This window comes from Anabrus simplex, chromosome 1, assembly GCF_040414725.1.
Source record: "Anabrus simplex isolate iqAnaSimp1 chromosome 1, ASM4041472v1, whole genome shotgun sequence".
NCBI lineage: Eukaryota > Metazoa > Arthropoda > Insecta > Orthoptera > Tettigoniidae > Anabrus > Anabrus simplex.
In genome coordinates this window covers 44,673,437-44,700,922 of record NC_090265.1, presented here as the reverse complement: position 1 = coordinate 44,700,922, position 27,486 = coordinate 44,673,437, and the positions used below count along the sequence as shown (strand labels likewise).

At 44.8% G+C, this 27,486-nt stretch overlaps 22 non-coding genes across 22 annotated transcripts; 10 read left to right on the top strand and 12 right to left on the bottom strand.

Moving 5' to 3' along the window:
- The first annotated feature begins 1,504 nt into the window (after nucleotides 1-1,504).
- TRNAL-AAG (transfer RNA leucine (anticodon AAG)) lies at nucleotides 1,505-1,584 on the top strand. The gene has a single exon. It is a non-coding gene; the product is annotated as a tRNA-Leu (tRNA).
- Nucleotides 1,585-1,754: 170 nt separating this feature from the next.
- Nucleotides 1,755-1,834, bottom strand: TRNAL-UAG (transfer RNA leucine (anticodon UAG)). The gene has a single exon. It is a non-coding gene; the product is annotated as a tRNA-Leu (tRNA).
- Nucleotides 1,835-3,353: 1,519 nt separating this feature from the next.
- TRNAL-AAG (transfer RNA leucine (anticodon AAG)) lies at nucleotides 3,354-3,433 on the top strand. The gene has a single exon. It is a non-coding gene; the product is annotated as a tRNA-Leu (tRNA).
- A 170-nt stretch (nucleotides 3,434-3,603) lies between these two features.
- TRNAL-UAG (transfer RNA leucine (anticodon UAG)) lies at nucleotides 3,604-3,683 on the bottom strand. Its single transcript has one exon. It is a non-coding gene; the product is annotated as a tRNA-Leu (tRNA).
- A 1,518-nt stretch (nucleotides 3,684-5,201) lies between these two features.
- Nucleotides 5,202-5,281, top strand: TRNAL-AAG (transfer RNA leucine (anticodon AAG)). The gene has a single exon. It is a non-coding gene; the product is annotated as a tRNA-Leu (tRNA).
- A 169-nt stretch (nucleotides 5,282-5,450) lies between these two features.
- On the bottom strand, nucleotides 5,451-5,531 carry TRNAL-UAG (transfer RNA leucine (anticodon UAG)). Its single transcript has one exon. It is a non-coding gene; the product is annotated as a tRNA-Leu (tRNA).
- Nucleotides 5,532-7,048: 1,517 nt separating this feature from the next.
- On the top strand, nucleotides 7,049-7,128 carry TRNAL-AAG (transfer RNA leucine (anticodon AAG)). The gene has a single exon. It is a non-coding gene; the product is annotated as a tRNA-Leu (tRNA).
- A 170-nt stretch (nucleotides 7,129-7,298) lies between these two features.
- On the bottom strand, nucleotides 7,299-7,378 carry TRNAL-UAG (transfer RNA leucine (anticodon UAG)). The gene has a single exon. It is a non-coding gene; the product is annotated as a tRNA-Leu (tRNA).
- A 1,518-nt stretch (nucleotides 7,379-8,896) lies between these two features.
- Nucleotides 8,897-8,976, top strand: TRNAL-AAG (transfer RNA leucine (anticodon AAG)). The gene has a single exon. It is a non-coding gene; the product is annotated as a tRNA-Leu (tRNA).
- A 170-nt stretch (nucleotides 8,977-9,146) lies between these two features.
- TRNAL-UAG (transfer RNA leucine (anticodon UAG)) lies at nucleotides 9,147-9,226 on the bottom strand. Its single transcript has one exon. It is a non-coding gene; the product is annotated as a tRNA-Leu (tRNA).
- Nucleotides 9,227-10,744: 1,518 nt separating this feature from the next.
- On the top strand, nucleotides 10,745-10,824 carry TRNAL-AAG (transfer RNA leucine (anticodon AAG)). The gene has a single exon. It is a non-coding gene; the product is annotated as a tRNA-Leu (tRNA).
- Nucleotides 10,825-12,843: 2,019 nt separating this feature from the next.
- On the bottom strand, nucleotides 12,844-12,923 carry TRNAL-UAG (transfer RNA leucine (anticodon UAG)). Its single transcript has one exon. It is a non-coding gene; the product is annotated as a tRNA-Leu (tRNA).
- Nucleotides 12,924-14,442: 1,519 nt separating this feature from the next.
- TRNAL-AAG (transfer RNA leucine (anticodon AAG)) lies at nucleotides 14,443-14,522 on the top strand. Its single transcript has one exon. It is a non-coding gene; the product is annotated as a tRNA-Leu (tRNA).
- A 170-nt stretch (nucleotides 14,523-14,692) lies between these two features.
- On the bottom strand, nucleotides 14,693-14,772 carry TRNAL-UAG (transfer RNA leucine (anticodon UAG)). The gene has a single exon. It is a non-coding gene; the product is annotated as a tRNA-Leu (tRNA).
- A 1,507-nt stretch (nucleotides 14,773-16,279) lies between these two features.
- Nucleotides 16,280-16,359, top strand: TRNAL-AAG (transfer RNA leucine (anticodon AAG)). Its single transcript has one exon. It is a non-coding gene; the product is annotated as a tRNA-Leu (tRNA).
- A 170-nt stretch (nucleotides 16,360-16,529) lies between these two features.
- On the bottom strand, nucleotides 16,530-16,610 carry TRNAL-UAG (transfer RNA leucine (anticodon UAG)). Its single transcript has one exon. It is a non-coding gene; the product is annotated as a tRNA-Leu (tRNA).
- Nucleotides 16,611-18,377: 1,767 nt separating this feature from the next.
- On the bottom strand, nucleotides 18,378-18,457 carry TRNAL-UAG (transfer RNA leucine (anticodon UAG)). Its single transcript has one exon. It is a non-coding gene; the product is annotated as a tRNA-Leu (tRNA).
- A 4,607-nt stretch (nucleotides 18,458-23,064) lies between these two features.
- On the bottom strand, nucleotides 23,065-23,144 carry TRNAL-UAG (transfer RNA leucine (anticodon UAG)). The gene has a single exon. It is a non-coding gene; the product is annotated as a tRNA-Leu (tRNA).
- Nucleotides 23,145-24,668: 1,524 nt separating this feature from the next.
- On the top strand, nucleotides 24,669-24,748 carry TRNAL-AAG (transfer RNA leucine (anticodon AAG)). The gene has a single exon. It is a non-coding gene; the product is annotated as a tRNA-Leu (tRNA).
- A 170-nt stretch (nucleotides 24,749-24,918) lies between these two features.
- TRNAL-UAG (transfer RNA leucine (anticodon UAG)) lies at nucleotides 24,919-24,998 on the bottom strand. Its single transcript has one exon. It is a non-coding gene; the product is annotated as a tRNA-Leu (tRNA).
- A 1,519-nt stretch (nucleotides 24,999-26,517) lies between these two features.
- TRNAL-AAG (transfer RNA leucine (anticodon AAG)) lies at nucleotides 26,518-26,597 on the top strand. Its single transcript has one exon. It is a non-coding gene; the product is annotated as a tRNA-Leu (tRNA).
- Nucleotides 26,598-26,767: 170 nt separating this feature from the next.
- TRNAL-UAG (transfer RNA leucine (anticodon UAG)) lies at nucleotides 26,768-26,847 on the bottom strand. Its single transcript has one exon. It is a non-coding gene; the product is annotated as a tRNA-Leu (tRNA).
- Nucleotides 26,848-27,486: the final 639 nt, after the last annotated feature.

Sequence of the window (27,486 nt, the reverse complement as noted above, 5' to 3'; positions counted from 1 at the left end):
TCTGGAGAAGTTCACAATACCAAATGGAATAAAGTTCCCATATTCTAACCTTTCTAAAATATGTCTTACACATCATGCTCCCTGGCCAGGAATATATGTAATTTCACGTTCTAAATCATGGCTGCTAGGGCTCTGGCAAGTATTACATTTAGGGACGCGTGAGTTTACATGGCAAGATCTGGCTATTCTTCTTCCTACCTTAATTCCTTTACCATCCAGGGTTGGTTTTTCTCTCTGACACAGCGGGGGATCTTAACTCTTCCGCATATAGGGTAGTGTCCTGGAGCAAAGTACTTAGGAACGGCATACAACTTGTGAGTAGGACCAGTACTTCGCCTAGGCTTCCTCAACTGCCATGCCTAACCCTTTATGGCATACTGTTGCCGAGAGGAAATAAAACTATCCATCTCTATTAATGAATATAGATTGTGGAGAGAGGTAGTTTTACGGAACATCTTCAACTGTAGGCCTACAGGTAGATAAACACATATATTTAAGGGGTGCCTTGTAGTTTTTACACAACATATGATAAAACAGCATTAAAACCAAACGTACGCCTTCCACCCCGCCAGGATCCTCGCATACCAACACCCGATTTTTTTTACGTCGGCCCTCACCATCACATCACCATAGTATTCAGGAGGACGTCTGGCTCAACCTCAATGTCGTTACCGAATTACGGTCGTGGAAGTATACTTGCGCCTTGCACTAAGTACCCATGGCCAGTAAGCAGGAATGTTCGGTCTTTGAATGTTAAAAGCTTACCGTAAAATATTGATAAATCGTATATATACCGCATTATGGCAATCCACATCACATACGGGTGTTAAGCTTTCAGACCCAGTTAAGACTTGCTGACAGCTTTAAAAAAACATTAAGGCTTGAAATGTTCTTCGCCATACGAACACAAAAGAAATTCATGGGGCTGACGCAAAGAGTGAGAAGACTTAAAGGGTCAGCCATTTAGAGAGAGGGATGTGGCCATGGCCTTAAGTTATGTATCGTGCTGGCATTTGCCTGGAGTAGAAGTGCTTTTTTTCAATTATTGCTTCTCGCTTAGCGTCGCGCAAACACACTTAAGTCTTATGGCGACGATGGGAGAGGAAACGCCCAGGAATGGGAAGGAAGCGGCCGTGGCCTTAAATAAGGTACAGCCCTAGCATTTGCCTGGTGTGAATATGGGAAACCAAAGAAAACCATCTTCAGGGCTGCCGACAGTGGAGTTTCAACTCACTTCCTCCGGATGCGAGCTCACAGCTGCGCGCTCCTAACCCCACGCCAATTCGACCGGTGGAGTAGAATTGGGAAACCACCGAAAACCACTTCAAGGATACCAGAGCCGTGAATCGAACCCTGGCGTCTGGAGGTGGCAGCTAATCACGCTAACTACTACGCTACAGAGGCGAACTGAACTTTCATTGTTAAGGAATAATATAGTGTACATTATCAGAATGTTAACGACAACAGGACGTTGTCAGTTGTCCGCACTAACTGCTAATACGCCGGTAGCGTGGCCGAGCGGTCTAAGGCGCTGGTTTAAGGCACCAGTCCGAAAGGGCGTGGGTTCGAATCCCACCGCTGCCAGTAAATTTTAAATAGCTGCGGACTGTTCACAGTTAAATGAAGGTAAGCAATTTGCAAATTACACATAAGAGCTACAGAATTCTCATTGAAGATCTTGCACAATTGAACAAAAAAACGACGAGGATTGCATAATAAACCGAAGTGATCGTTCTTACTAAAGTAGAAAAGTTTGGCAGCGGTGGGATTCGAACCCACGCCCTTTCGGACTGGTGCCTAAAACCAGCGCCTTAGACCGCTCGGCCACGCTACCCTTTCGCACCTACCTCTGGAGAAGTTCAGAATACCAAATGGAATAAAGTTCCCATATTCTAACCTTTCTAAAATATGTCTTACACATCATGCTCCCTGGCCAGGAATATATGTAATTTCACGTTCTAAATCATGGCTGCTAAGGCTCTGGCAAGTATTACATTTAGGGACGCGTGAGTTTACATGGCAAGATCTGGCTATTCTTCTTCCTACCTTAATTCCTTTACCATCCAGGGTTGGTTATTTCCCTCTGACACAGCGGGGGATCATAACTCTTTCGCATCTAGGGTAGTGTCCTGGAGCAAAGTACTTAGGAACGGCTTACAACTTCTGAGTAGGACCAGTACTTCGCCTAGGCTTCCTCAACTGCCATGCCTAACCCTTTATGGCATACTGTTGCCGAGAGGAAATAGAACTATCCATCTCTATTAATGAATATAGATTGTGGAGAGAGGTAGTTTTACGGAACATCTTCAACTGTAGGCCTACAGGTAGATAAACACATATATTTAAGGGGTGCCTTGTATTTTTTTCACAACATATGATAAAACAGCATTAAAACCAAACGTACGCCTTCCACCCCGTCAGGATCCTCGCATACCAACACCCGATTTTTTTTACGTCGGCCCTCACCATCACATCACCATAGTATTCAGGAGGACGTCTGGCTCAACCTCAATGTCGTTACCGAATTACGGTCGTGGAAGTATACTTGCGCCTTGCACTAAGTACCCATGGCCAGTAAGCAGGAATGTTCGGTCTTTGAAAGTTAAAAGCTTACCGTTAAATATTGATAAATCGTATATATACCGCGTTATGGCAATCCACATCACATACGAGTGTTAACCTATCAGACCCAGTTAAGACTTGCTGACAGCTTTAAAAAAACATTAAATCTTGAAATGTTCTTCGCCATACGAACACAAAAGAAATTCATGGGGCTGACGCAAAGAGTGAGAAGACTTAAAGGGTCAGCCATTTAGAGAGAGGGATGTGGCCATGGCCTTAAGTTATGTATCGTGCTGGCATTTGCCTGGAGTAGAAGTGCTTTTTTTCAATTATTGCTTCTCGCTTTGCGTCGCGCAAACACACTTAAGTCTTACGGCGACGATGGGAGAGGAAACGCCCAGGAATGGGAAGGAAGCGGCCGTGGCCTTAAATAATGTACAGCCCTAGCATTTGCCTGGTGTGAATATGGGAAACCAAAGAAAACCATCTTCAGGGCTGCCGACAGTGGAGTTTCAACTCACTTCCTCCGGATGCGAGCTCACAGCTGCGCGCTCCTAACCCCACGCCAATTCGACCGGTGGAGTAGAATTGGGAAACCACCGAAAACCACTTCAAGGATACCAGAGCCGTGAATCGAACCCTGGCCTCTGGAGGTCGCAGCTAATCACGCTAACTACTACGCTACAGAGGCGAACTGAACTTTCATTTTTAAGGAATAATATAGTGTACATTATCAGAATGTTAACGACAACAGGACGTTGTCAGTTGTCCGCACTAACTGCTAAGACGCCGGTAGCGTGGCCGAGCGGTCTAAGGCGCTGGTTTAAGGCACCAGTCCGAAAGGGCGTGGGTTCGAATCCCACCGCTACCGGGAAATTTTAAATAGCTGGGGACTGTTCACAGTTAAATGAAGGTAAGCAATTTGCAAATTACACATAAGAGCTACAGAATACACATTGAAGATCTTGCACAATTGAACAAAAAACGACGAAGATTGCATAATAAACCGAAGTGATCGTTCTTACTAAAGTAGAAAAGTGTTGGCAGCGGTGGGATTCGAACCCACGCCCTTTCGGACTGGAGCCTAAGACCAGCGCCTTGGACCGCTCGGCCACGCTACCCTTTCGTACCTACCTCTGGAGAAGTTCACAATACCAAATGGAATAAAGTTCCCATATTCTAACCTTTCTAAAATATGTCTTACACATCATGCTCCCTGGCCAGGAATATATGTAATTTCACGTTCTAAATCATGGCTGCTAGGGCTCTGGCAAGTATTACATTTAGGGACGCGTGAGTTTACATGGCAAGATCTGGCTATTCTTCTTTCTACCTTAATTCCTTTACCATCCAAGGTTGGTTTTTCCCTCTGACACAGCGGGGGATCTTAACTCTTCCGCATCTAGGGTAGTGTCCTGGAGCAAAGTACTTAGAAACGGCATACAACTTGTGAGTAGGACCAGTACTTCGCCTCGGCTTCCTCAACTGCCTTGCCTAACACTTTGTGGCATACTGTTGCCGAGAGGAAATAAAACTATCCATCTCTATTAATGAATATAGATTGTGGAGAGAGGTAGTTTTACGGAACATCTTCAACTGTAGGCCTACAGGTAGATAAACACATATATTTAAGGGGTGCCTTCTATTTTTTACACAACATATGATAAAACAGCATTAAAACCAAACGTACGCCTTCCACCCCGTCAGGATCCTCGCATACCAACACCCGATTTTTTTTACGTCGGCCCTCACCATCACATCACCATAGTATTCAGGAGGACGTCTGGCTCAACCTCAATGTCGTTACCGAATTACGGTCGTGGAAGTATACTTGCGCCTTGCAGTAAGTACCCATGGCCAGTAAGCAGGAAAGTTCGGTCTTTGAATGTTAAAAGCTTACCGTAAAATATTGATAAATCGTATATACACCGCATTATGGCAATCCACATCACATACGGGTGTTAACCTTTCAGACCCAGTTAAGACTTGCTGACAGCTTTAAAAAAACATTAAATCTTGAAATGTTCTTCGCCATACGAACACAAAAGAAATTCATGGGGCTGACGCAAAGAGTGAGAAGACTTAAAGGGTCAGCCATTTAAAGAGAGGGATGTGGCCATGGCCTTAAGTTATGTATCGTGCTGGCATTTGCCTGGAGTAGAAGTGCTTTTTTTCAATTATTGCTTCTCGCTTTGCGTCGTGCAAACACACTTAAGTCTTACGGCGACGATGGGAGAGGAAACGCCCAGGAATGGGAAGGAAGCGGCCGTGGCCTTAAATAAGGTACAGCCCTAGCATTTGCCTGGTGTGAATATGGGAAACCAAAGAAAACCATCTTCAGGGCTGCCGACAGTGGGGTTTCAACTCACTTCCTCCGGATGGGAGCTCACAGCTGCGCGCTCCTAACCCCACGCCAACTCGACCGGTGGAGTAGAATTGGGAAACCACCGAAAACCACTTCAAGGATACCAGAGCCGTGAATCGAACCCTGGCCTCTGGAGGTCGCAGCTAATCACGCTAACTACTACGCTACAGAGGCGAACTGAACTTTCATTGTTAAATAATAATATAGTGTACATTATCAGAATGTTAAGGACAACAGGACGTTGTCAGTTGTCCGCACTAACTGCTAAGACGCCGGTAGCATGGCCGAGCGGTCTAAGGCGCTGGTTTAAGGCACCAGTCCGAAAGGGCGTGGGTTCGAATCCCACCGCTGCCAGGAAATTTTAAATAGCTGGGGACTGTTCACAGTTAAATGAAGGTAAGCAATTTGCAAATTACACATAAGAGCTACAGAATACTCATTGAAGATCTTGCACAATTGAACAAAAAACGACGAGGATTGCATAATAAACCGAAGTGATCGTTCCTACTAAAGTATAAATTTCTGGCAGCGGTGGGATTCGAACCCACGCCCTTTCGGACTCGTGCCTAAAACCAGCGCCTTAGACCGCTCGGCCACGCTAACCTTACGTACCTAGCTCTGGAGAAGTTCACAATACCAAATGGAATAAAGTTCCCATATTCTAACCTTTCTAAAATATGTCTTACACATCATGCTCCCTGGCAAGGAATATATGTAATTTCACGTTCTAAATCATGGCTGCTAGGGCTCTGGCAAGTATTACATTTAGGGACGCGTGAGTTTACATGGCAAGATCTGGCTATTCTTCTTCCTACCTTAATTCCTTTACCATCCAGGGTTGGTTTTTCCCTCTGACACAGCGGGGGATCTTAACTCTTCCGCATCTAGGGTAGTGTCCTGGAGCAAAGTACTTAGGAACGGCATACAACTTGTGAGTAGGACCAGTACTTCGCCTCGGCTTCCTCAACTGCCATGCCTAACCCTTTATGGCATACTGTTGCCGAGAGGAAATAAAACTATCCATCTCTATTAATGAATATAGATTGTGGAGAGAGGTAGTTTTACGGAACATCTTCAACTGTAGGCCTACAGGTAGATAAACACATATATTTAAGGGGTGCCTTGTATTTTTTACACAACATATGATAAAACAGCATTAAAACCAAACGTACGCCTTCCACCCCGTCAGGATCCTCGCATACCAACACCCGATTTTTTTTACGTCGGCCCTCACCATCACATCACCATAGTATTCAGGAGGACGTCTGGCTCAACCTCAATGTCGTTACCGAATTACGGTCGTGGAAGTATACTTGCGCCTTGCACTACGTACCCATGGACAGTAAGCAGGAATGTTCGGTCTTTGAATGTTAAAAGCTTACCGTAAAATATTGATAAATCGTATATATACCGCATTATGGCAATCCACATCACATACGGGTGTTAAGCTTTCAGACCCAGTTAAGACTTGCTGACAGCTTTAAAAAAACATTAAATCTTGAAATGTTCTTCGCCATACGAACACAAAAGAAATTCATGGGGCTGACGCAAAGCGTGAGAATATTTAAAGGGTCAGCCATTTAGAGAGAGGGATGTGGCCATGGCCTTAAGTTATGTATCGTGCTGGCATTTGCCTGGAGTAGAAGAGATTTTTTTCAATTATTGCTTCTCGCTCTGCGTCGCGCAAACACACTTAAGTTTTAAGGCGACGATGGGAGAGGAAACGCCCAGGAATGGGAAGGAAGCGGCCGTGGCCTTAAATAAGGTACAGCCCTAGCATTTGCCTGGTGTGAATATGGGAAACCAAAGAAAACCATCTTCAGGGCTGCCGACAGTGGAGTTTCAACTCACTTCCTCCGGATGCGAGCTCACAGCTGCGCGCTCCTAACCCCCCGCCAATTCGACCGGAGGAGTAGAATTGGGAAACCACCGAAAACCAATTCAAGGATACCAGAGCCGTGAATCGAACCCTGGCCTCTGGAGGTCGCAGCTAATCACGCTAACTACTACGCTACAGAGGCGAACTGAACTTTCATTTTTAAGGAATAATATAGTGTACATTATCAGAATGTTAACGACAACAGGACGTTGTCAGTTGTCCGCACTAACTGCTAAGACGCCGGTAGCGTGGCCGAGCGGTCTAAGGCGCTGGTTTAAGGCACCAGTCCGAAAGGGCGTGGGTTCGAATCCCACCGCTGCCAGGAAATTTTAAATAGCTGGGGACTGTTCACAGTTAAATGAAGGTAAGCAATTTGCAAATTACACATAAGAGCTACAGAATACTCATTGAAGATCTTGCACAATTGAACAAAAAACGACGAGTATTGCATAATAAACCGAAGTGATCGTTCTTACTAAAGTAGAAAAGTGTTGGCAGCGGTGGGATTCGAACCCACGCCCTTTCGGACTGGTGCCTAAAACCAGCGCCTTGGACCGCTCGGCCACGCTACCCTATCGTACCTACCTCTGGAGAAGTTCACAATACCAAATGGAATAAAGTTCCCATATTCTAACCTTTCTAAAATATGTCTTACACATCATGCTCCCTGGCCAGGAATATATGTAATTTCACGTTCTAAATCATGGCTGCTAGGGCTCTGGCAAGTATTACATTTAGGGACGCGTGAGTTTACATGGCAAGATCTGGCTATTCTTCTTTCTACCGTAATTCCTTTACCATCCAAGGTTTGTTTTTCCCTCTGACACAGCGGGGGATCTTAACTCTTCCGCATCTAGGGTAGTGTCCTGGAGCAAAGTACTTAGAAACGGCATACAACTTGTGAGTAGGACCAGTACTTCGCCTCGGCTTCCTCAACTGCCATGCCTAACCCTTTGTGGCATACTGTTGCCGAGAGGAAATAAAACTATCCATCTCTATTAATGAATATAGATTGTGGAGAGAGGTAGTTTTACGGAACATCTTCAACTGTAGGCCTACAGGTAGATAAACACATATATTTAAGGGGTGCCTTGTATTTTTTACACAACATATGATAAAACAGCATTAAAACCAAACGTACGCCTTCCACCCCGTCAGGATCCTCGCATACCAACACCCGATTTTTTTTACGTCGGCCCTCACCATCACATCACCATAGTATTCAGGAGGACGTCTGGCTCAACCTCAATGTCGTTACCGAATTACGGTCGTGGAAGTATACTTGCGCCTTGCACTAAGTACCCATGGCCAGTAAGCAGGAAAGTTCGGTTTTTGAATGTTAAAAGCTTACCGTAAAATATTGATAAATCGTATATACACCGCATTATGGCAATCCACATCACATACGGGTGTTAACCCTTCAGACCCAGTTAAGACTTGCTGACAGCTTTAAAAAAACATTAAATCTTGAAATGTTCTTCGCCATACGAACACAAAAGAAATTCATGGGGCCGACGCAAAGAGTGAGAAGACTTAAAGGGTCAGCCATTTAAAGAGAGGGATGTGGCCATGGCCTTAAGTTATGTATCGTGCTGGCATTTGCCTGGAGTAGAAGTGCTTTTTTTCAATTATTGCTTCTCGCTTTGCGTCGTGCAAACACACTTAAGTCTTACGGCGACGATGGGAGAGGAAACGCCCAGGAATGGGAAGGAAGCGGCCGTGGCCTTAAATAAGGTACAGCCCTAGCATTTGCCTGGTGTGAATATGGGAAACCAAAGAAAACCATCTTCAGGGCTGCCGACAGTGGGGTTTCAACTCACTTCCTCCGGATGGGGGCTCACAGCTGCGCGCTCCTAACCCCACGCCAACTCGACCGGTGGAGTAGTATTGGGAAACCACCGAAAACCACTTCAAGGATACCAGAGCCGTGAATCGAACCCTGGCCTCTGGAGGTCGCAGCTAATCACGCTAACTACTACGCTACAGAGGCGAACTGAACTTTCATTGTTAAATAATAATATAGTGTACATTATCAGAATGTTAAGGACAACAGGACGTTGTCAGTTGTCCGCACTAACTGCTAAGACGCCGGTAGCGTGGCCGAGCGGTCTACGGCGCTGGTTTAAGGCACCAGTCCGAAAGGTCGTGGGTTCGAATCCCACCGCTGCCAGGAAATTTTAAATAGCTGGGGACTGTTCACAGTTAAATGAAGGTAAGCAATTTGCAAATTACACATAAGAGCTACAGAATACTCATTGAAGATCTTGCACTATTGAACAAAAAACGACGAGGATTGCATAATAAACCGAAGTGATCGTTCTTACTAAAGTAGAAAAGTGTTGGCAGCGGTGGGATTCGAACCCACGCCCTTTCGGACTGGTGCCTAAAACCAGCGCCTTAGACCGCTCGGCCACGCTACCCTTTCGTACCTACCTCTGGAGAAGTTCACAATACCAAATGGAATAAAGTTCCCATATTCTAACCTTTCTAAAATATGTCTTACACATCATGCTCCCTGGCCAGGAATATATGTAATTTCACGTTCTAAATCATGGCTGCTAGGGCTCTGGCACGTATTACATTTAGGGACGCGTGAGTTTACATGGCAAGATCTGGCTATTCTTCTTCCTACCTTAATTCCTTTACCATCCAGGGTTGGTTTTTCCCTCTGACACAGCGGGGGATCTTAACTCTTCCGCATCTAGGGTAGTGTCCTGGAGCAAAGTACTTAGGAACTGCATACAACTTGTGAGTAGGACCAGTACTTCGCCTCGGCTTCCTCAACTGCCATGCCTAACCCTTTATGGCATACTGTTGCCGAGAGGAAATAAAACTATCCATCTCTATTAATGAATATAGATTGTGGAGAGAGGTAGTTTTACGGAACATCTTCAACTGTAGGCCTACAGGTAGATAAACACATATATTTAAGGGGTGCCTTGTATTTTTTACACAACATATGATAAAACAGCATTAAAACCAAACGTACGCCTTCCACCCCGTCAGGATCCTCGCATACCAACACCCGATTTTTTTTACGTCGGCCCTCACCATCACATCACCATAGTATTCAGGAGGACGTCTGGCTCAACCTCAATGTCGTTACCGAATTACGGTCGTGGAAGTATACTTGCGCCTTGCACTAAGTACCCATGGCCAGTAAGCAGGAATGTTCGGTCTTTGAATGTTAAAAGCTTACCGTAAAATATTGATAAATCGTATATATACCGCATTATGGCAATCCACATCACATACGGGTGTTAAGCTTTCAGACCCAGTTAAGACTTGCTGACAGCTTTAAAAAAACATTAAATCTTGAAATGTTCTTCGCCATACGAACACAAAAGAAATTCATGGGGCCGACGCAAAGAGTGAGAAGACTTAAAGGGTCAGCCATTTAAAGAGAGGGATGTGGCCATGGCCTTAAGTTATGTATCGTGCTGGCATTTGCCTGGAGTAGAAGTGCTTTTTTTCAATTATTGCTTCTCGCTTTGCGTCGTGCAAACACACTTAAGTCTTACGGCGACGATGGGAGAGGAAACGCCCAGGAATGGGAAGGAAGCGGCCGTGGCCTTAAATAAGGTACAGCCCTAGCATTTGCCTGGTGTGAATATGGGAAACCAAAGAAAACCATCTTCAGGGCTGCCGACAGTGGGGTTTCAACTCACTTCCTCCGGATGGGAGCTCACAGCTGCGCGCTCCTAACCCCACGCCAACTCGACCGGTGGAGTAGAATTGGGAAACCACCGAAAACCACTTCAAGGATACCAGAGCCGTGAATCGAACCCTGGCGTCAAGAGGTCGCGGCTAATCACGCTAACTACTACGCTACAGAGGCGAACTGAACTTTCATTGTTGAGGAATAAAATAGTGTACATTATCAGAATGTTAACGACAACAGGACGTTGTCAGTTGTCCGCACTAACTGCCAAGACGCCGGTAGCGTGGCCGAGCGGTCTAAGGCGCTGGTGTAAGGCACCAGTCCGAAAGGGCGTGGGTTCGAATCCCACCGCTGCCAGGAAATTTTAAATAGATGGGGACTGTTCACAGTTAAATGAAGGTAAGCAATTTGCAAATTACACATAAGAGCTACAGAATCCTCATTGAAGATCTTGCACAATTGAACAAAAAACGACGAAGATTGCATAATAAACCGAAGTGATCGTTCTTACTAAAGTAGAAAAGTGTTGGCAGCGGTGGGATTCGACCCCACGCCCTTTCGGACTGGTGCCTAAAACCAGCGCCTTAGACCGCTCGGCCACGCTAACCTTACGTACCTACCTCTGGAGAAGTTCACAATACCAAATGGAATAAAGTTCCCATATTCTAACCTTTCTAAAATATGTCTTACACATCATGCTCCCTGGCCAGGAATATATGTAATTTCACGTTCTAAATCATGGCTGCTAGGGCTCTGGTAAGTATTACATTTAGGGACGCGTGAGTTTACATGGCAAGATCTGGCTATTCTTCTTCCTACCTTAATTCCTTTACCATCCAGGGTTGGTTTTTCCCTCTGACACAGCGGGGGATCTTAACTCTTCCGCATCTAGGGTAGTGTCCTGGAGCAAAGTACTTAGGAACGGCATACAACTTGTTAGTAGGACCTGTACTTCGCCTAGGCTTCCTCAACTGCCATACCTAACCCTTTATGGCATACTGTTGCCGAGAGGAAATAAAACTATCCATCTCTATTAATGAATATAGATTGTGGAGAGAGGTAGTTTTACGGAACATCTTCAACTGTAGGCCTACAGGTAGATAAACACATATATTTAAGGGGTGCCTTGTATTTTTTACACAACATATGATAAAACAGCATTAAAACCAAACGTACGCCTTCCACCGCGTCAGGATCCTCGCATACCAACACACGATTTTTTTTACGTCGGCCCTCACCATCACATCACCATAGTATTCAGGAGGACGTCTGGCTCAACCTCAATGTCGTTACCGAATTACGGTCGTGGAAGTATACTTGCGCCTTGCACTAAGTACCCATGGCCAGTAAGCAGGAATGTTCGGTCTTTGAATGTTAAAAGCTTACCGTAAAATATTGATAAATCGTATATATACCGCATTATGGCAATCCACATCACATACGGGTGTTAACCTTTCAGACCCAGTTAAGACTTGCTGACAGCTTTAAAAAAACATTAAATCTTGAAATGTTTTTCGCCATACGAACACAAAAGAAATTCATGGGGCTGACGCAAAGAGTGAGAAGATTTAAAGGGTCAGCCATTTAGAGAGAGGGATGTGGCCATGGCCTTAAGTTATGTATCGTGCTGGCATTTGCCTGGAGTAGAAGTGCTTTTTTTTCAATTATTGCTTCTCGCTTTGCGTCGCGCAAACACACTTAAGTCTTACGGCGACGATGGGAGAGGAAACGCCCAGGAATGGGAAGGAAGCGGCCGCGGCCTTAAATAAGGTATAGCCCTAGCATTTGCCTGGTGTGAATATGGGAAACCAAAGAAAACCATCTTCAGGGCTGCCGACAGTGGGGTTTCAACTCACTTCCTGCGGATGCGAGCTCACAGCTGCGTGCTCCTAACCCCACGCCAACTCGACCGGTGGAGTAGAATTGGGAAACCACCGAAAACCACTTCGAGGATACCAGAGCCGTGAATCGAACCCTGGCCTCTGGAGGTCGCAGCTAATCACGCTAACTACTACGCTACAGAGGCGAACTGAACTTTCATTGTTAAATAATAATATAGTGTACATTATCAGAATGTTAACGACAACAGGACGTTGTCAGTTGTCCGCACTAACTGCTAAGACGCCGGTAGCGTATCCGAGCGGTCTAAGGCGCTTGTTTAAGTCACCAGTCCGAAAGGGCGTGGGTTCGAATCCCACCGCTGCCAGGAAATTTTAAATAGCTGGGGACTGTTCACAGTTAAATGAAGGTAAGCAATTTGCAAATTACACATAAGAGCTACAGAATACTCATTGAAAATCTTGCACAATTGAACAAAAAACGACGAGGATTGCATAATAAACCGAAGTGATCGTTCTTACTAAAGTAGAAAAGTGTTGGCAGCGGTGGGATTCGAACCCACGCCCTTTCGGACTGGTGCCTAAAACCAGCGCCTTAGACCGCCCGGCCACGCTACCATTTCGCAGCTACCTCTGGAGAAGTTCAGAATACCAAATGGAATAAAGTTCCCATATTCTAACCTTTCTAAAATATGTCTTACACATCATGCTCCCTGGCCAGGAATATATGTAATTTCACGTTCTAAATCATGGCTGCTAAGGCTCTGGCAAGTATTACATTTAGGGACGCGTGAGTTTACATGGCAAGATCTGGCTATTCTTCTTCCTACCTTAATTCCTTTACCATCCAGGGTTGGTTATTTCCCTCTGACACAGCGGGGGATCTTAACTCTTTCGCATCTACGGTAGTGTCCTGGAGCAAAGTACTTAGGAACGGCTTACAACTTCTGAGTAGGACCAGTACTTCGCCTAGGCTTCCTCAACTGCCATGCCTAACCCTTTATGGCATACTGTTGCCGAGAGGAAATAAACCTATCCATCTCTATTAATGAATATAGATTGTGGAGAGAGGTAGTTTTACGGAACATCTTCAACTGTAGGCCTACAGGTAGATTACCACATATATTTAAGGGGTGCCTTGTATTTTTTTCACAACATATGATAAAACAGCATTAAAACCAAACGTACGCCTTCCACCCCGTCAGGATCCTCGGATACCAACACCCGATTTTTTTTACGTCGGCCCTCACCATCACATCACCATAGTATTCAGGAGGACGTCTGGCTCAACCTCAATGTCGTTACCGAATTACGGTCGTGGAAGTATACTTGCGCCTTGCACTAAGTACCCATGGCCAGTAAGCAGGAATGTTCGGTCTTTGAATGTTAAAAGCTTACCGTAAAATATTGATAAATCGTATATATACCGCGTTATGGCAATCCACATCACATACGAGTGTTAACCTATCAGACCCAGTTAAGACTTGCTGACAGCTTTAAAAAAACATTAAATCTTGAAATGTTCTTCGCCATACGAACACAAAAGAAATTCATGGGGCTGACGCAAAGAGTGAGAAGACTTAAAGGGTCAGCCATTTAGAGAGAGGGATGTGGCCATGGCCTTAAGTTATGTATCGTGCTGGCATTTGCCTGGAGTAGAAGTGCTTTTTTTCAATTATTGCTTCTCGCTTTGCGTCGCGCAAACACACTTAAGTCTTACGGCGACGATGGGAGAGGAAACGCCCAGGAATGGGAAGGAAGCGGCCGTGGCCTTAAATAAGGTACAGCCCTAGTATTTGCCTGGTGTGAATATGGGAAACCAAAGAAAACCATCTTCAGGGCTGCCGACAGTGGAGTTTCAACTCACTTCCTCCGGATGCGAGCTCACAGCTGCGCGCTCCTAACCCCACGCCAATTCGACCGGTGGAGTAGAATTGGGAAACCACCGAAAACCACCTCAAGGATACCAGAGCCGTGAATCGAACCCTGGCCTCTGGAGGTCGCAGCTAATCAAGCTAACTACTACGCTACAGAGGCGAACTGAACTTTCATTTTTAAGGAATAATATAGTGTACATTATCAGAATGTTAACGACAACAGGACGTTGTCAGTTGTCCGCACTAACTGCTAAGACGCCGGTAGCGTGGCCGAGCGGTCTAAGGCGCTGGTTTAAGGCACCAGTCCGAAAGGGCGTGGGTTCGAATCCCACCGCTGCCAGGAAATTTTAAATAGCTGGGGACTGTTCACAGTTAAATGAAGGTAAGCAATTTGCAAATTACACATAAGAGCTACAGAATACTCATTGAAGATTTTGCACAATTGAACAAAAAACGACGAGGATTGCATAATAAACCGAAGTGATCGTTCTTACTAAAGTAGAAAAGTGTTGGCAGCGGTGGGACTCGAACCCACGCCCTTTCGGACTGGTGCCTAAAACCAGCGCCTTGGACCGCTCGGCCACGCTACCCTTTCGTACCTACCTCTGGAGAACTTCACAATACCAAATGGAATAAAGTTCCCATATTCTAACCTTTCTAAAATATGTCTTACACATCATGCTCCCTGGCCAGGAATATATGTAATTTCACGTTCTAAATCATGGCTGCTAGGGCTCTGGCAAGTATTACATTTAGGGACGCGTGAGTTTACATGGCAAGATCTGGCTATTCTTCTTTCTACCTTAATTCCTTTACCATCCAAGGTTGGTTTTTCCCTCTGACACAGCGGGGGATCTTAACTCTTCCGCATCTAGGGTAGTGTCCTGGAGCAAAGTACTTAGAAACGGCATACAACTTGTGAGTAGGACCAGTACTTCGCCTCGGCTTCCTCAACTGCCATGCCTAACCCTTTGTGGCATACTGTTGCCGAGAGGAAATAAAACTATCCATCTCTATTAATGAATATAGATTGTGGAGAGAGGTAGTTTTACGGAACATCATCAACTGTAGGCCTACAGGTAGATAAACACATATATTTAAGGGGTGCCTTGTATTTTTTACACAACATATGATAAAACAGCATTAAAACCAAACGTACGCCTTCCACCCCGTCAGGATCCTCGCATACCAACACCCGATTTTTTTTACGTCGGCCCTCACCATCACATCACCATAGTATTCAGGAGGACGTCTGGCTCAACCTCAATGTCGTTACCGAATTACGGTCGTGGAAGTATACTTGCGCCTTGCACTAAGTACCCATGGCCAGTAAGCAGGAAAGTTCGGTCTTTGAATGTTAAAAGCTTACCGTAAAATATTGATAAATCGTATATACACCGCATTATGGCAATCCACATCACATACGGGTGTTAACCTTTCAGACCCAGTTAAGACTTGCTGACAGCTTTAAAAAAACATTAAATCTTGAAATGTTCTTCGCCATACGAACACAAAAGAAATTCATGGGGCCGACGCAAAGAGTGAGAAGACTTAAAGGGTCAGCCATTTAAAGAGAGGGATGTGGCCATGGCCTTAAGTTATGTATCGTGCTGGCATTTGCCTGGAGTAGAAGTGCTTTTTTTTCAATTATTGCTTCTCGCTTTGCGTCGTGCAAACACACTTAAGTCTTACGGCGACGATGGGAGAGGAAACGCCCAGGAATGGGAAGGAAGCGGCCATGGCCTTAAATAAGGTACAGCCTGGTGTGAATATGGGAACCCAAAGAAAACCATCTTCAGGGCTGCCGACAGTGGAGTTTCAACTCACTTCCTCCGGATGCGAGCTCACATCTGCGCGCTCCTAACCCCACGCCAACTCGACCGGTGGAGTAGAATTGGGAAACCACCGAAAACCACTTCAAGGATACCAGAGCCGTGAATCGAACCCTGGCGTCTGGAGGTCGCGGCTAATCACGCTAACTACTACGCTACAGAGGCGAACTGAACTTTCATTGTTAAGGAATAATATAGTGTACATTATCAGAATGTTAACGACAACAGGACGTTGTCAGTTGTCCGCACTAACTGCTAAGACGCCGGTAGCGTGGCTGAGCGGTCTAAGGCGCTGGTTTAAGGCACCAGTCCGAAAGGGCGTGGGTTCGAATCCCACCGCTGCCAGGAAATTTTAAATAGCTGGGGACTGTTCACAGTTAAATGAAGGTAAGCAATTTGCAAATTACACATAAGAGCTACAGAATACTCATTGAAGATCTTGCACAATTGAACAAAAAACGACGAGGATTGCATAATAAACCGAAGTGATCGTTCTTACTAAAGTATAAAATTTTTGGCAGCGGTGGGATTCGAACCCACGCCCTTTCGGACTGGTGCCTAAAACCAGCGCCTTAGACCGCTCGGCCACGCTAACCTTACAAACCTACCTCTGGAGAAGTTCACAATACCAAATGGAATAAAGTTCCCATATTCTAACCTTTCTAAAATATGTCTTACACATCATGCTCCCTGGCCAGGAATATATGTAATTTCACGTTCTAAATCATGGCTGCTAGGGCTCTGGCAAGTATTACATTTAGGGACGCGTGAGTTTACATGGCAAGATCTGGCTATTCTTCTTCCTACCTTAATTCCTTTACCATCCAGGGTTGGTTTTTCCCTCTGACACAGCGGGGGATCTTAACTCTTCCGCATCTAGGGTAGTGTCCTGGAGCAAAGTACTTAGGAACGGCATACAACTTCTGAGTAGGACCAGTACTTCGCCTAGGCTTCCTCAACTGCCATGCCTAACCCTTTATGGCATACTGTTGCCGAGAGGAAGTAAAACTATCCATCTCTATTAATGAATATAGATTGTGGAGAGAGGTAGTTTTACGGAACATCTTCAACTGTAGGCCTACAGGTAGATAAACACATATATTTAAGGGGTGCCTTGTATTTTTTACACAACATATGATAAAACAGCATTAAAACCAAACGTACGCCTTCCACCCCGTCAGGATCCTCGCATACCAACACCCGATTTTTTTTACGTCGGCCCTCACCATCACATCACCATAGTATTCAGGAGGACGTCTGGCTCAACCTCAATGTCGTTACCGAATTACGGTCGTGGAAGTATACTTGCGCCTTGCACTAAGTACCCATGGCCAGTAAGCAGGAATGTTCGGTCTTTGAATGTTAAAAGCTTACCGTAAAATATTGATAAATCGTATATATACCGCATTATGGCAATCCACATCACATACGGGTGTTAAGCTTTCAGACCCAGTTAAGACTTGCTGACAGCTTTAAAAAAACATTAAATCTTGAAATGTTCTTCGCCATACGAACACAAAAGAAATTCATGGGGCTGACGCAAAGAGTGAGAAGACTTAAAGGGTCAGCCATTTAGAGAGAGGGATGTGGCCATGGCCTTAAGTTATGTATCGTGCTGGCATTTGCCTGGAGTAGAAGTGCTTTTTTTCAATTATTGCTTCTCGCTTTGCGTCGCGCAAACACACTTAAGTCTTACGGCGACGATGGGAGAGGAAACGCCCAGGATTGGGAAGGAAGCGGCCGTGGCCTTAAATAAGGTACAGCCCTAGCATTTGCCTGGTGTGAATATGGGAAACCAAAGAAAACCATCTTCAGGGCTGCCGACAGTGGGGTTTCAACTCACTTCCTCCGGATGCGAGCTCACAGCTGCGCGCTCCTAACCCCCCGCCAATTCGACCGGTGGAGTAGAATTGGGAAACCACCGAAAACCAATTCAAGGATACCAGAGCCGTGAATCGAACCCTGGCCTCTGGAGGTCGCAGCTAATCACGCTAACTACTACGCTACAGAGGCGAACTGAACTTTCATTTTTAAGGAATAATATAGTGTACATTATCAGAATGTTAACGACAACAGGACGTTGTCAGTTGTCCGCACTAACTGCTAAGACGCCGGTAGCGTGGCCGAGCGGTCTAAGGCGCTTGTTTAAGGCACCAGTCCGAAAGGGCGTGGGTTCGAATCCCACCGCTGACAGGAAATTTTAAATAGCTGGGGACTTTTCACAGTTAAATGAAGGTAAGCAATTTGCAAATTACACATAAGAGCTACAGAATACTCATTGAAGATCTTGCACAATTGAACAAAAAACGACGAGGATTGCATAATAAACCGAAGTGATCGTTCTTACTAAAGTAGAAAAGTGTTGGCAGCGGTGGGATTCGAACCCACGCCCTTTCGGACTGGTTCCTAAAACCAGCGCCTTTGACCGCTCGGCCACCCTACCCTTTCGTACCTACCTCTGGAAAAGTTCACAATACCAAATGGAATAAAGTTCCCATATTCTAACCTTTCTAAAATATGTCTTACACATCATGCTCCCTGGCCAGGAATATATGTAATTTCACGTTCTAAATCATGGCTGCTAGGGCACTGGCAAGTATTACATTTAGGGACGCGTGAGTTTACATGGCAAGATCTGGCTATTCTTCTTCCTACCTTAATTCCTTTACCACCCAGGGTTGGTTTTTCCCTCTGACACAGCGGGGGATCTTAACTCTTCCGAATCTAGGGTAGTGTCCTGGAGCAAGGTACTTAGGAACGGCATACAACTTCTGAGTAGGACCAGTACTTCGCCTAGGCTTCCTCAACTGCCATGCCTAACCCTTTACGGCATACTGTTGCCGAGAGGAAATAAAACTATCCATCTCTATTAATGGATATAGATTATGGAGAGAGGTAGTTTTACGGAACATCTTCAACTGTAGGCCTACAGGTAGATAAACACATATATTTAAGGGGTGCCTTGTATTTTTTACACAACATATGATAAAACAGCATTAAAACCAAACGTACGCCTTCCACCCCGTCAGGATCCTCGCATACCAACACCCGATTTTTTTTACGTCGGCCCTCACCATCACATCACCATAGTATTCAGGAGGACGTCTGGCTCAACCTCAATGTCGTTACCGAATTACGGTCGTGGAAGTATACTTGCGCCTTGCACTAGGTACCCATTGCCAGTAAGCAGGAATATTCGGTCTTTGAATGTTAAAAGCTTACCGTAAAATATTGATAAATCGTATATATACCGCATTATGGCAATCCACATCACATACGGGTGTTAAGCTTTCAGACCCAGTTAAGACTTGCTGACAGCTTTAAAAAAACTTTAAATCTCGAAATGTTCTTCGCCATACGAACACAAAAGAAATTCATGGGGCTGACGCAAAGAGTGAGAGGACTTAAAGGGTCAGCCATTTAGAGAGAGGGATGTGGCCATGGCCTTAAGTTATGTATCGTGCTGGCATTTGCCTGGAGTAGAAGTGCTTTTTTTCAATTATTGCTTCTCGCTCTGCGTCGCGCAAACACACTTAAGTCTTAAGGCGACGATGGGAGAGGAAACGCCCAGGAATGGGAAGGAAGCGGCCGTGGCCTTAAATAAGGTACAGCCCTAGCATTTGCCTGGTGTGAATATGGGAAACCAAAGAAAACCATCTTCAGGGCTGCCGACAGTGGGGTTTCAACTAACTTCCTCCGGATGCGCGCTCACAGCTGCGCGCTCCTAACCCCACGCCAACTCGATCGGTGGAGTAGAATTGGGAAACCACCGAAAACCACTTCAAGGATACCAGAGCCGTGTATCGAACCCTGGCCTCTGGAGGTCGCAGCTAATCACGCTAACTACTACGCTACAGAAGCGAACTGAACTTTCATTGTTAAGGAATAATATAAAGTACATTATCAGAATGTTAACGACAACAGGACGTTGTCAGTTGTCCGCACTAACTGCTAAGACGCCGGTAGCGTGGCCGAGCGGTCTAAAGGCGCGTACACACTTGCGAGCATCTTGCGAGCCGAGTGGCTCGCGAGCCGCTCACACTACGATGCTCGCAAGTGTGTACGGGGTAACGAGCGTAAAGCGAGCATGTTTTGAGCCACTCGCTGCGAGCCGACTGGAGTCGGTTTTCTAGGCGAGCACAAAGGGATGCTCGCGTTCAGTGTGGACGGCCAAGGAACGTGCTCGCAAGTGTGTACGGCAAAGTGAGCATCCCGTGAGCACGGCGGCCTGGTCGGATGAAGATGTGCTTATTTTAATAGACACTTATCGGACACATTCTGTTTTGTGGGACCCGAAAAGTGGTGATCACTTTAAAAAGAATGTGAAAGAGGATGCGTGGTGGGATATTGACACAACAATTGGACGACCCGCGGATGAATGTAAAAAGAAAATTATTTCTTTCTTGGCATCACTCCGGAGGGAAAAGCGCAAAGAAAAAAACAGTCGAACTACTGGAAAAGGTAAGTTCTCGTGTTTAAATAAAATGAAGCTTGAACTTCCTTTTTGTACATGATGTATTCATTTATTATCTGTTTAAAATAACAACTGTAGTAAACAAGTAATGATATAATAATCAATAAATATCAAAAGTGAACACAGGTTGCAATTCAATAGGTAGTACCTATACAATACCGTATTCAATCAATTCAGGTACTGAAGGCTAGTGTACGAATCTCCTGTGGCAAGGAAGCGTAAAGTTACTGCTAACCTGAAATGTTAAGTACACATGTAATTCAGAAATCGAACAAATCCCTTAATGAAAAAGTCAAAAAAGATAACTATAAATAGGTACTATTACAAAAACGTGAACGTGGTTCAAAATTATATGAGCTAAAAAATTAATTTAAAAATTTGTTAGAAAGTTTGTAACTTTTTTGATGATTACTGATAAATAAAATCATGAAAAAATATATAAATAAAATGACTCGAAAACTTAATAAAATTACTAAGCATAATTAACCGAAATGTCCGTAGTATGGGCGCCAGAGTTCACCAGAATGGATCCCTCGAATTTAGATAAGAGCATGATAAACTTTATATCTCAGGGCGTGTACATAATGCTGCGTACTGGTACATCTGCTGCAGGCCTTACCTAACCTCCTGAAAACGACTAATTAGGTAGGAACTGCACCTAGGTTCATCAATAACTCCACTGATTCTAAAATAGCTAACTATATTCTTAACAAAATCCGTGCATGAGCACCTCATCAACACACAACATTATACATATAATACACACATAAAATATTACTGGAAGACTCCATATTTACAACAACAACAACAATAATGAAAACCGTGGGAAAACGAAAGCGAGAACTAGGCTACCATTTGTAGATAGTCCGATGAACAATGTACATGTATGAAGATAAATACCCTTCACTGTCTATATATCAATTCGACTTACCGATTCTCATAATCGGCAGTTATCACATCACACAGATACTGTACCTTGTACTACTGTGTTCATATATTTTAACACTTGTTGTAAAGATATATACACACGTCTGTCGATCCTCAACATAAATTATGGAAAGTCTGAGATAGCTTTCACCAACATATAATGCTAGGCCGCCACAAGTGCTACAATACTTAATGCGCAAGCACTCTCCAGAATCAGCCACTTTCCACGAACATAACAAGACTACGCTCCACGAACGTTTGAAATCCAGTCCATTGCAGCCGTGCCACTCCAGTACCGTGTATCAGCACCACTTCCTTCCCGTACAGTGTCAGTTGTCGTTCCTTCATACAGTGTTACTGCTTGTAGTTGTAGTAGTTACATTAAAATGTCCCCGGTTGCCGCCGTATGATCAACCTTTATAGACATCAACATCCCCCACCTCTCAGATGATACGTCTGGATTGGTGCTTGCCCGCCAATCATGAGTGATCTCTACTGGTCAATACCATGCCCTGAACTCATACTAGGTTCCAAGACAATAACAAACACTCGGGTTTATTAAATGACTCACCGAACTTCCCTAGTACAACAACATCAACAAACACATCTCATCAGACACTGGGATATTTACATGACTCATGGAATATCCCGACACAAGTACATCACAACAAACACTGGGGTAGCCACATGACTCAACCAAATTACCAGAGTTATTAAAGCAATGTTTCCCCACTCGTGCAAAACAAATTACTCATACCTACATATGTGGATATCTTCCAGCTTACCAATATAAATGGCAAAATATACAAATGAAATACTGATAATAATAATAATGATAATAATAATAATAATAATAATAATAAATCGAATACTGACAATAAAATCTCTAACTTGTACATATAATTCGGGGGTGTGATATATGTACTATCACAAGTCAAGGAAAATAAGTACGAACCTGTCTTGAGCAGAAATCGGGGAGCGAAGGTACGTTTCCTGTCTTGAAATTTTGTGACCTATTCTGTTCAGTAAATTATCAAAATCAGTAGGTGACATCCTGGTGAAATTTTTGTATTGACCACTAACGCTCTGGAACTTCATGTCCAACATTAATTCGAACCCAGTCCGCTTTTTGTACAGCTCAGTGCGCCAATACCGACGAGGTTTCTTTTGCTTATTTAAATAGGCTATAATCATAGCTGCGCCACTTGCTACCATCACAGCAAGCAGAGTTTCATGCCCAGAAGAAATATTTGCATGGAATTCACAGACTGATCCTGCTTCCAAATGGCGAGCAATCGGCGAGCAAATGGCTCAAGCAGTGCTCGCGAGCCGCTCGGACATTTAATTTTTTCACGAGCGGCTCATGAGCGGCTCGCGAGGCGCTCGGCTCACAAGATGCTCGCAAGTGTGTACGCACCCTAAGGCGCTGGTTTAAGGCACCAGTCCGAAAGGGCGTGGTTTCGAATCCCACCGCTGCCAGGAAATTTTAAATAGCTGGGGACTGTTCACAGTTAAATGAAGGTAAGCAATTTGCAAATTACACATAAGAGCTACAGAATACTCATTGAAGATCTTGCACAATTGAACAAAAAACGACGAGGATTGCATAATAAACCGAAGTGATCGTTCTTACTAAAGTAGAAAAGTGTTGGCAGCGGTGGGATTCGAACCCACGCCCTTTCGGACTGGTGCCTAAAACCAGCGCCATAGACCGCTCGGCCACGCTACCCTTTCGTACCTACCTCTGGAGAAGTTCACAATACCAAATGGAATAAAGTTCCCATATTCTAACCTTTCTAAAATATGTCTTACACATCACGCTCCCTGGCCAGGAATATATGTAATTTCACGTTCTAAATCATGGCTGCTAGGGCACTGGCAAGTATTACATTTAGGGACGCGTGAGTTTACATGGCAAGATCTGGCTATTCTTCTTCCTACCTTAATTCCTTTACCATCCAGGGTTGGTTTTTCCCTCTGACACAGCGGGGGATCTTAACTCTTCCGCATCTAGGGTAGTGTCCTGGAGCAATGTACTTAGGAACGGCATACAACTTCTGAGTAGGACCAGTACTTCGCCTAGGCTTCCTCAACTGCCATGCCTAACACTTTATGGCATACTGTTGCCGAGAGGAAATAAAACTATCCATCTCTATTAATGGATATAGATTGTGGAGAGAGGTAGTTTTACGGAACATCTTCAACTGTAGGCCTACAGGTAGATAAACACATATATTTAAGGGGTGCCTTGTATTTTTTACACAACATACGATAAAACAGCATTAAAACCAAACGTACGCCTTCCACCCCGTCAGGATCCTCGCATACCAACACCCGATTTTTTTTACGTCGGCCCTCACCATCACATCACCATAGTATTCAGGAGGACGTCTGGCTCAACCTCAATGTCGTTACCGAATTACGGTCGTGGAAGTATACTTGCGCCTTGCACTAAGTACCCATGGCCAGTAAGCAGGAATGTTCGGTCTTTGAATGTTAAAAGCTTACCGTAAAATATTGATAAATCGTATATATACCGCATTATGGCAATCCACATCACATACGGGTGTTAAGCTTTCAGACCCAGTTAAGACTTGCTGACAGCTTTAAAAAAACATTAAATCTTGAAATGTTCTTCGCCATACGAACACAAAAGGAATTCATGGGGCTGACGCAAAGCGTGAGAATATTTAAAGGGTCAGCCATTTAGAGAGAGGGATGTGGCCATGGCCTTAAGTTATGTATCGTGCTGGCATTTGCCTGGAGTAGAAGTGCTTTTTTTCAATTATTGCTTCTCGCTTTGCGTCGCGCAAACACACTTAAGTCTTACGGCGACGATGGGAGAGGAAACGCCCAGGAATGGGAAGGAAGCGGCCGTGGCCTTAAATAAGGTACAGCCCTAGCATTTGCCTGGTGTGAATATGGGAAACCAAAGAAAACCATCTTCAGGGCTGCCGACAGTGGGGTTTCAACTCACTTCCTCCGGATGCGAGCTCACATCTGCGCGCTCCTAACCCCACGCCAACTCGACCGGTGGAGTAGAATTGGGAAACCACCGAAAACCACTTCAAGGATACCAGAGCCGTGAATCGAACCCTGGCGTCTGGAGGTCGCGGCTAATCACGCTAACTAGGCCTACTACGATACAGAGGCGAACTGAACTTTCATTGTTAAGGAATATTATAGTGTACATTATCAGAATGTTAACGACAACAGGACGTTGTCAGTTGTCCGCACTAACTGCTAAGACGCCGGTAGCGTGGCCGAGCGGTCTAAGGCGCTGGTTTAAGGCACCAGTCCGAAAGGGCGTGGGTTCGAATCCCACCGCTGCCAGGAAATATTAAATAGCTGGGGACTGTTCACAGTTAAATGAAGGTAAGCAATTTGCAAATTACACATAAGAGCTACAGAATACTCATTGAAGATCTTGCACAATTGAACAAAAAACGACGAGGATTGCATAATAAACCGAAGTGATCGTTCTTACTAAAGTAGAAAAGTGTTGGCAGCGGTGGTATTCGAACCCACGCCCTTTCGGACTGGTGCCTAAAACCAGCGCCTTGGACCGCTCGGCCACGCTACCCTTTCGTACCTGCCTCTGGAGAAGTTCACAATACCAAATGGAATAAAGTTCCCATATTCTAACCTTTCTAAAATATGTCTTACACATCATGCTCCCTGGCCAGGAATATATGTAATTTCACGTTCTAAATCATGGCTGCTAGGGCTCTGGCAAGTATTACATTTAGGGACGCGTGAGTTTACATGGCAAGATCTGGCTATTCTTCTTCCTACCTTAATTCCTTTACCATCCAGGGTTGGTTTTTCCCTCTGACACAGCGGGGGATCTTAACTCTTCCGCATCTAGGGTAGTGTCCTGGAGCAAAGTACTTAGGAACGGCATACAACTTCTGAGTAGGACCAGTACTTCGCCTAGGCTTCCACAACTGCCATGCCTAACCCTTTATGGCATACTGTTGCCGAGAGGAAATAAAACTATCCATCTCTATTAATGAATATAGATTGTGGAGAGAGGTAGTTTTACGGAACATCTTCAACTGTAGGCCTACAGGTAGATAAACACATATATTTAAGGGGTGCCTTGTATTTTTTACACAACATATGATAAAACAGCATTAAAACCAAACGTACGCCTTCCACCCCGTCAGGATCCTCGCATACCAACACCCGATTTTTTTTACGTCGGCCCACACCATCACATCACCATAGTATTCAGGAGGACGTCTGGCTCAACCTCAATGTCGTTACCGAATTACGGTCGTGGAAGTATACTTGCGCCTTGCACTAAGTACCCATGGCCAGTAAGCAGGAATGTTCGGTCTTTGAATGTTAAAAGCTTACCGTAAAATATTGATAAATCGTATATATACCGCATTATGGCAATCCACATCACATACGGGTGTTAACCTTTCAGACCCAGTTAAGACTTGCTGACAGCTTTAAAAAAACATTAAATCTTGAAATGTTCTTCGCCATACGAACACAAAAGAAATTCATGGGGCTGACGCAAAGAGTGAGAAGACTTAAAGGGTCAGCCATTTAGAGAGAGGGATGTGGCCATGGCCTTAAGTTATGTATCGTGCTGGCATTTGCCTGGAGTAGAAGTGCTTTTTTTTCAATTATTGCTTCTCGCTTTGCGTCGCGCAAACACACTTAAGTCTTACGGCGACGATGGGAGAGGAAACGCCCAGGAATGGGAAGGAAGCGGCCGTGGCCTTAAATAAGGTACAGCCCTAGCATTTGCCTGGTGTGAATATGGGAAACCAAAGAAAACCATCTTCAGGGCTGCCGACAGTGGGGTTTCAACTCACTTCCTCCGGATGCGAGCTCACAGCTGCGCGCTCCTAACCCCACGCCAACTCGACCGGTGGAGTAGAATTGGGAAACCACCGAAAACCACTTCAAGGATACCAGAGCCGTGAATCGAACCCTGGCCTCTGGAGGTCGCAGCTAATCACGCTAACTACTACGCTACAGAGGCGAACTGAACTTTCATTGTTAAATAATAATATAGTGTACATTATCAGAATGTTAACGACAACAGGACGTTGTCAGTTGTCCGCATTAACTGCTAAGGCGCCGGTAGCGTGGCCGAGCGGTCTAAGGCGCTGGTTTAAGGCACCAGTCCGAAAGGGCGTGGGTTCGAATCCCACCGCTGCCAGGAAATTTTAAATAGGTGGGGACTGTTCACAGTTAAATGAAGGTAAGCAATTTGCAAATTACACATAAGAGCTACAGAATACTCATTGAATATCTTGCACAATTGAACAAAAAACGACGAGGATTGCATAATAAACCGAAGTGATCGTTCTTACTAAAGTAGAAAAGTGTTGGCAGCGGTGGGATTCGAACCCACGCCCTTTCGGACTGGTGCCTAAAACCAGCGCCTTAGACGGCTCGGCCACGCTACCCTTTCGTACCTACCTCTGGAGAACTTCACAATACCAAATGGAATAAAGTTCCCATATTCTAACCTTTCTAAAATATGTCTTACACATCATGCTCCCTGGCCAGGATTATATGTAATTTCACGTTCTAAATCATGGCTGCCAGGGCACTGGCAAGTATTACATTTAGGGACGCGTGAGTTTACATGGCAAGATCTGGCTATTCTTCTTCCTACCTTAATTCCTTTACCATCCAGGGTTGGTTTTTCCCTCTGACACAGCGGGGGATCTTAACTCTTCCGCATCTAGGGTAGTGTCCTGGAGCAAAGTACTTAGGAACGGCATACAACTTCTGAGTAGGACCAGTACTTCGCCTAGGCTTCCTCAACTGCCATGCCTAACCCTTTATGGCATACTGTTGCCGAGAGGAAATAAAACTATCCATCTCTATTAATGAATATAGATTGTGGAGAGAGGTAGATTTACGGAACATCTTCAACTGTAGGCCTACAGGTAGATAAACACATATATTTAAGGGGTGCCTTGTATTTTTTACACATCATATGATAAAACAGCATTAAAACCAAACGTACGCCTTCCACCCCGTCAGGATCCTCGCATACCAACACACGATTTTTTTTACGTCGGCCCTCACCATCACAT